An 8,004-nucleotide genomic window follows, 5' to 3' on the forward strand; every position below is an offset into this window, starting at 1 on the left:
ATATTCCATGGGCGGCCGGAGACGCTGAGTTTAGCGATGTGATCACTTAAACTCCACTTGATTTTTAGTGATGGTAAATCTTAGCGTTTGTTATTCGCTTGGATTTACCATCACTTTAAAGCCCAGCGCTGTTAGGGTGAAATAAGGGGGTTAAATGGACAGTCTAGTCAAAATAGAACTTTCATTATTTGGATAGGGCATTCAATTTTAAACAACTTTTCAATTTTACTTTTATCAAATTTGCTTTATTTTCTTGGTATTGTTTGTTGAACACTAAACCCACGTAGGCTCATATGCTAATTTCTAAGCCCTTGAAGGCTGCTTCTTCTCTTTAAAAATGTCAGACAGTGCTAGTTCATGTTTGCTACTTAGATAACATTGCTGTGGAGTTCTTTGAGTCAGCACTGATTAACTAAAATGCAAGTCTGTCAAATGAACTGAAATGGAGGCAGTCTGCAGAGGCTTAGATACAAGGTAATCAAAGAGGTTAAAAGTATATTAATATAACTTGGTTATGCGAAACTGGGGAATGGGTAATAAAAGGATTATCTATCTCTTTAAACAATAAAAATTCTAGAGTAGACTGTCCCTGAAAAAAAATAATAAAAAAATTGCCAGGTACGTTTTCTTTTACAAGATAGGACGAGTCCACGAATTTCATCCTTATGGGATATCGCCTCCTGGTCAGCAGGAGGAGGCAAAGAGCACCACAGCAGAGCTGTATATATAGCTCCTCCCTTCCCTCCCACTCCAGTCATTCTCTTTGCCTGTGTTAGTGATGGGAAGAGGTAAAGTGAGGTGTTAGTTTAGATTCTTCAATCAACAGTTCATTTTTTTTTTTAAATGGTGCCAGTGTGTGCTATTTTTTTCTCAGGGCTAGAGCTTCTGGCTTTTCAGCAATGGACTGGGGAGATTCCCATATTGATTGCTGCCCTGCTGATGGTCTTAGTAGATATTATCTAAGACTCTATTTGTCCCCACAGACGTGCTGGAGGTGAGGAAAGGGAACATCTTCATTGTGTGGGACAGCTTCATACTGCGTTTCAGCGTTTAGGTATGTACAGTCATTTATTTCTGGGGAGACTGAAGTATCTCAGTACAGACTGGCAGTTATTCCCGGTACAGGGAAGAGGGTAATTGTTTTCTCCAACATAGGTGTGTCCGGTCCACGGCGTCATCCTTACTTGTGGGATATTCTCTTCCCCAACAGGAAATGGCAAAGAGCCCAGCAAAGCTGGTCACATGATCCCTCCTAGGCTCCGCCTTCCCCAGTCATTCTCTTTGCCGTTGTACAGGCAACATCTCCACGGAGATGGCTTAGAGTTTTTTGGTGTTTAAATGTAGTTTTTATTCTTCAATCAAGAGTTTGTTATTTTAAAATAGTGCTGGTATGTACTATTTACTCTGAAACAGGAAAGAGATGAAGATTTCTGTTTGTAAGAGGAAAATGATTTTAGCAACCGTTACTAAAATCGATGGCTGTTTCCACACAGGACTGTTGAGAGGAATTAACTTCAGTTGGGGGAAACAGGGAGCAGACTTTTGCTGCTTGAGGTATGACACATTTCTAACAAGACTCGGTAATGCTGGAAGCTGTCATTTTCCCTATGGGAACCGGTAAGCCATTTTCTTAGTTTAAGTAAAAGAATAAAGGGCTTCATTAGGGCTTAAAAAACTGGTAGACATTTTTCTGGGCTAAAACGATTACTTTACTAAGTATATTTGGCAGATTATTACTTTTAATAGTTGTTAAATCTTGGGGATTGTTTTAATAAAAACGGCAGGCACTGTATTGGACACCTTTTTCACTGGGGGCCTTTTCTAGTCATAGACAGAGCCTCATTTTCGCGCCTCTAATGCGCAGTTGTTTTTGGAAAGCATGGCATGCAGATTCATGTGTGAGGAGCTAAGAACCACTGAAAAAGCTTATAGAAGGCATCATTTGGTATCGTATTCCCCTCTGGGCTCGGTTGGGTCTCAGCAAAGCAGATACCAGGGACTGTATAGGGGTTAAATGTAAAAACGGCTCCGGTTCCGTTATTTTAAGGGTTAAAGCTTTCAAATTTGGTGTGCAATACTTTTAAGGCTTTAAGTTACTGTGGTGAAATTTTGGTGAAATTTGAACAATTCCTTCATACTTTTTCACATATTCAGTAATAAAGTGTGTTCAGTTTGAAATTTAAAGGGACAGTAACGGTTTTATTGTAAAACGTTTTTTGTGCTTTGTTGACAAGTTTAAGCCTGTTTAACATGTCTGAACCATCAGATAACGATGTTCTATATGTATGAAAGCCAATGTGTCTCCCCATTTAAATATATGTGATATATTTGTGTCATAATGTCCAAACAAAGTAGGGATAATAATGCCATAGATATGATATTGCCCAAGATGATTCCTCTAATGAGGGGAGTAAGCATGGTACTGCATCATCCCCTTCTGTGTCTACACCAGTTTTGCCCACACAAGAGGCCCCTAGTACATCTAGTGTGCCAATACTTATTACCATACAACAATTAATGGCTGTAATGGATAATTCTATTGCATGCATTTTTTCCAAAATGCCTACTTATCAGAGAAAGCGTGATTGCTCTGTTTTAAACACTGAAGAGCAAGAGGACGCTGATGATATCTGTTCTGACATACCCTCACACCTATCTGAAGGGGCCAGGAGGGAGGTTTTGTCTGAGGGAGAAATTTCAGATTTAGGGAAAATTTCTCAACAAGCAGAACCTGATATTGTAACTTTTAAATTTAAATTTCATATTATCTACTCTGGATGATTGTGACAATTTGGTCATTCCAGAGAAATTAGGTAAGATGGACAAGTTCCTAGAGGTTCCGGTGCCCCCCGATGTTTTTCCTATACCCAAGCGGGTGGCGGACATAGTAAATAAGGAGTGGGAAAGGCCCGGCATACCTTTTGTCCTCCCCCTATATTTAAGAAATTAGTTCCTATAGTCGACCCCAGAAAGGACTTATAGCATACAGTCCCCAAGGTCGAGGGGGCGGTTTCTACTCTAAACAAACGCACTTCTATTCCTATAGAAGATAGTTGTGCTTTCAAGATCCTATGGATTAAAGGTTAGAGGGTTTGCTTAAAAAGATGTTTGTTCAGCAAGGTTACCTTCTACAACCAATTTCATGCATTGTTCCTGTCACTACAGCTGCGTGTTTCTGGTTCGAAGAACTAGAAAAGTCGCTCATTAAAGAATCTTCGTACGAGGAGGTTTTGGACAGAGTTCAAGCTCTTAAATTGGCTAACTCTTTTATTTTTTTAGATGCCGCTTTGCAATTAGCTAGATTAGCGGCGAATAATTCAGGGTTTGCTATCGTGGCGCGCAGAGCGCTTTTGCTTAACATCCCTTTCAAGGGTAAAACACTGTTTGGCCCTGACTTGAAAGAGATTATTTCAGACATCACTGGGGGAAAGGGCCACGACCCTTCCTCTGGATAGGTCTTTAAGGCTAAAAAGAAGCCACATTTTCGTCCCTTTCGCAGAAACGGACCAGCCTCAAATTCTACACCCTCTAAGCAAGAGGGTAATACTTCTCAAACCAAGCCAGCCTGGAGGCCGATGCAAGGCTGGAACAAGGGTAAGCAGGCCAAGTCACCTGCCACTGCTACCAAAACAGCATGAAGTGTTGGCCCCCGATCTGGGAAGGATCTGGTGGGGGGCAGACTTTCTCTCTTTGCTCAGGCTGGGGCAAGAGATGTTCAGGATCCTTGGGCGCTAGAAATTGTTTCTCAAGGTTATCTCCTGGAATTCAGGGAACTACCCCAAGGGGAAGGTTCCACGGGTCTCAATTATCTTCGAACAGGCATTCTTACACTGTGTAGAAGACCTGTTAAGCATGGGAGTGATTCATCCTGTTCCATTAGGAGAACAAGGGATGGGTTTTTACTCCAACCTGTTCATAATTCCCAAAAAAGAGGGAACATTCAGACCTATTTTAGATCTCAAGATTCTAAACAAGTTTCTAAGGGTTTCATCATTCAAAATGGAAACCATTCGAACGATCCTTCCTACCATCCAGGAAGGTCAATTCATGACCACGGTGGACTTAAAGGATGCGTACCTACGTATTCCTATCCACAAGGAACATTTTCGGTTCCTAAGGTTCGCCTTTCTGGACAAGCATTACCTGTGGCACTTCCATTCGGATTAGCCACTGCTCCAAGGATTTTCACAAGGGTACTAGGGTCCCTTCTAGCGGTGCTAAGACCAAGGGGCATTGCAGTAGTACCTTACTTGGACGACATCCTGATTCAAGTGTCGTCTCTGTCAAAAGCAAGGGCTCATACGGACATTGTCCTAGCCTTTCTCAGATCTCACAGGTGGAAAGTGAACATAGAAAAAAGTTCTCTGTCCCCGTCAACAAGAGTTTCCTTCTTGGGAACAATAATAGTTTCCTTAGAAATTAAGGTTTTTCTGACAGAGGCCAGAAAATCAAAACTTCTAAGCTCTTGTCAGGTACTTCATTCTGTTCTTCTTCCTTCCATAGCGCAGTCCATGGAAGTAATAGGTTTGATGGTTGCGGCAATGGACATAGTTCCTTTTGCACGAATTCACCTAAGACCATTGCACCTGTGCATGCTCAGACAGTGGAATGGGGATTATACAGACTTGTCTCCGACGATACAAGTAGATCAAATAACCAGAGATTCACTCCGTTGGTGGCTGACCCTGGACAACCTGTCACAGGGAATGAGCTTCCGCAGACCAGAGTAGGTCATTGTCACGACCGACGCCAGTCTGGTGGGCTGGGGCGCGGTCTGGGAACCCCTGAAAACTCAGGGTCTATGGTTTCGGGAAGACTCTCTTCTCCCGATAAACATAATGGAACTGAGAGCGATATTCAATGCTCTCAAGGCTTGGCCTCGACTAGCAAAGGCCAAATTCATAAGGTTTCAATCAGACATCATGACGACTGTTACATATATCAACCATCAGGGGGTAACAAGGAGTTCCCTGGCGATGGAGGAGCATCCGGGGGAGTGGGAACTCCATCTGGAAATCTTTGCCCAAATAACTCTATTATGGGGCATTCCAGACATGGTTCTGATGGCCTCTCGTCAGAACTTCATGGTCCCTTGTTACGGGTCCAAATCCAGGGATCCCAAGGCGACTCTATTGGATACAATAGTAGCACCTTGGACCTTCAACCTAGCTTATGTATTCCCACCGTTTCCTCTCATTCCCAGGCTGGTAGCCAGGATCAATCTGGAGAAGGCTTCGGTGACCTTGATAGTTCCTGTGTGGCCACGCAGGACTTGGTATGCAGACCTGGTGAATGTGTCATCGGCTCCACCATGGAAGCTACCTTTGAGACAGGACCTTCTTATTCAGGGTCCATTCGAACATCCGAATCTGGTTTTCCTCCAACTGACTGCTTGGAGTTTGAACGCTTGATTTTATCAAAGCGTGGGTTTTCAGATTCTGTAATAGATACTCTTATTCAGGCTAGAAAGCCTGTAACTAGAAAAATTTACCATAAAATATGGAAAAAATATATCTGTTGGTGTGAATCTAAAGGATTCCCATGGAACAAGATAAAAATTCCTAAGATTCTTTCCTTTCTACAAGAAGGTTTGGAGAAAGGATTTTCTGTGAGTTCTCTGAAGGGACAGATCTCTGCTTTATCTGTTTTACTTCACAAAAGGCTGGCAGCTGTGCCAGACGTTTAAGCGTTTGTTAAGGCTCTGGTTAGAAGCAAGCCTGTTTACAGACCTTTGACTCTTCCCTGGAGTCTTAATCTAGTTCTTTCAGTTCTTCAAGGGGTTCCGTTTGAACCCTTACATTCCGTAGATATTAAGTTATTATCTTGGAAAGTTTTGTTTTAGGTTGCAATTTCTTCCGCTAGAAGAGTTTCTGAGTTATCTGCTCTGCAGTGTTCTCCGCCCTATCTGGTCCATGCAGATAAGGTGGTTTTACGTACTGAGCCTGGTTTTCTTCCGAAGGTTGTTTCCAACAAAAATATTAACCAGGAGATAGTTGTACCTTCTTTGTGTCCGAATCCAGTTTCATAGAAGGAACGTTTGTTACACAATTTGGACGTTGTCCGTGCTCTAAAATTCTATTTAGATGCTACAAAGGATTTCAGACAAACATCTTCCTTGTTTGTTGTTTATTCTGGTAAAAGGAGAGGTCAAAAAGCAACTTCTACCTCTCTATCTTTTTGGCTTAAAAGCATCATCAGATTGGCTTATGAGACTGCCGGACGGCAGCCTCCTGAAAGAATCACAGCTCATTCCACTAGGGCCGTGGCTTCCACATGGGCCTTTAAGAACGAGGCTTCTGTTGATCAGATATGTAAGGCAGCGACTTGGTCTTCACTGCACACTTTTACCAACTTTTACAAATTTGATACTTTTGCTTCTTCTGAGGCTATTTTTGGGAGAAAGGTTTTGCAAACCGTGGTGCCTTCCATCTAGGTGACCTGATTTGCTCCCTCCCATCATCCGTGTCCTAAAGCTTTGGTATTGGTTCCCACAAGTAAGGATGACGCCGTGGACCGGACACACCTATGTTGGAGAAAACAGAATTTATGTTTACCTGATAAATTACTTTCTCCAACGGTGTGTCCGGTCCACGGCCCGCCCTGGTTTTTTAATCAGGTCTGATGATTTATTTTCTTTATCTACAGTCACCACGGTATCATATGATTTCTCCTATGCAAATATTCCTCCTTTACGTCGGTCGAATGACTGGGGAAGGCGGAGCCTAGGAGGGATCATGTGACCAGCTTTGCTGGGCTCTTTGCCATTTCCTGTTGGGGAAGAGAATATCCCACAAGTAAGGATGACGCCGTGGACCGGACTCACCGTTGGAGAAAGTAATTTATCAGGTAAACATAAATTCTGTTTTTGCATTACATATTATGTGCATAAGTATTCCCTTTTTTTGTGTGGATAATCAGTAGCCTAATAAAGGGTTAACCTGGGGCTATATTTTTTCTATGGGCTTGACGCTGGGAGATCAATCTGTTAGTGCACAGTGCTTTGTATGAGTTATTGTGGCATGCGCAGCAAAGTATATTGACATTTCTTGACTAGTGTGTGTTTGTGAAGGGGCACATTGGTGATTTGTGGTACTGTTATAGGAACTGATATTTTTACTTTACATGCAGTACTTGCTCCGGGGAATTTAGTTGTGCCCACGAGGGGCGGGGCTTGAATTTTGCGCGTTCAGTTGCGCATTTTCTATCCGGATCCTTTCTTGGAGCAGCGTGTATCTAGGCTCCAGTGTGGCCTAAGTCGCCTGTGTTTGCAGACTTCACAAGCGACTTTAGGAGCACCATCCATGACTACTCAGTGTTTTCGTTTTGGGACAGGTAGGCGCCACAACAGAGCTGTGGCGAGATGCAAGGGGCTAATTAGACTTTAATTGTTTTATTTGCTAATACATTTTCAGTATATGTTTTTTATACATCTTAGAGTGTTTCCAAATCAAGGCAGCTTATTGCGGACCAACAAACGCTTAGACGGCTTTATTTTTTTAGAGAGACAGTACACCCTTTTTTCAAATTAATTTGGAACTTTAGAGAAACTGACCAATATTGCTATTGCTAGTTTATCATGGCTGAACTTCAGGAAAGTACCTGTAGTATGTGTTTTAGATGCCAATGTGGAACCCCCTATTACTTTTTGTCCCTCGTGTACTGAGAGGGCTTTACAATATAAAGAACAAATTTTCTTTAATGCAAGTATGGCTAAGAATGCTTCTCAGACCGATAAGAATCAGGGTATGCTACAACCTTTAACGCCCACCCAAGCGACGCCGTGTTTCTCAACCCCGTCCACTTCATTCACTCTGCAGGATATGGCTGCAGTTGTTATCCACTCTTACAGAAGTTTTATCTAAGTTGCCAGTGTTACAAGGCAAACGCAGCAGGTCAGAGGCCCATGTGGTCCCTGCGACTAATGATGCTTTTATAGCTATCTCCGATGTACCCTCCCAGGGTTCTGAGTTGGGGGGTAGGGAGACCCTGTCTGAGAGGGAACTG

This window comes from Bombina bombina, chromosome 1 (genome assembly GCF_027579735.1).
Source record: "Bombina bombina isolate aBomBom1 chromosome 1, aBomBom1.pri, whole genome shotgun sequence".
Lineage (NCBI taxonomy): Eukaryota > Metazoa > Chordata > Amphibia > Anura > Bombinatoridae > Bombina > Bombina bombina.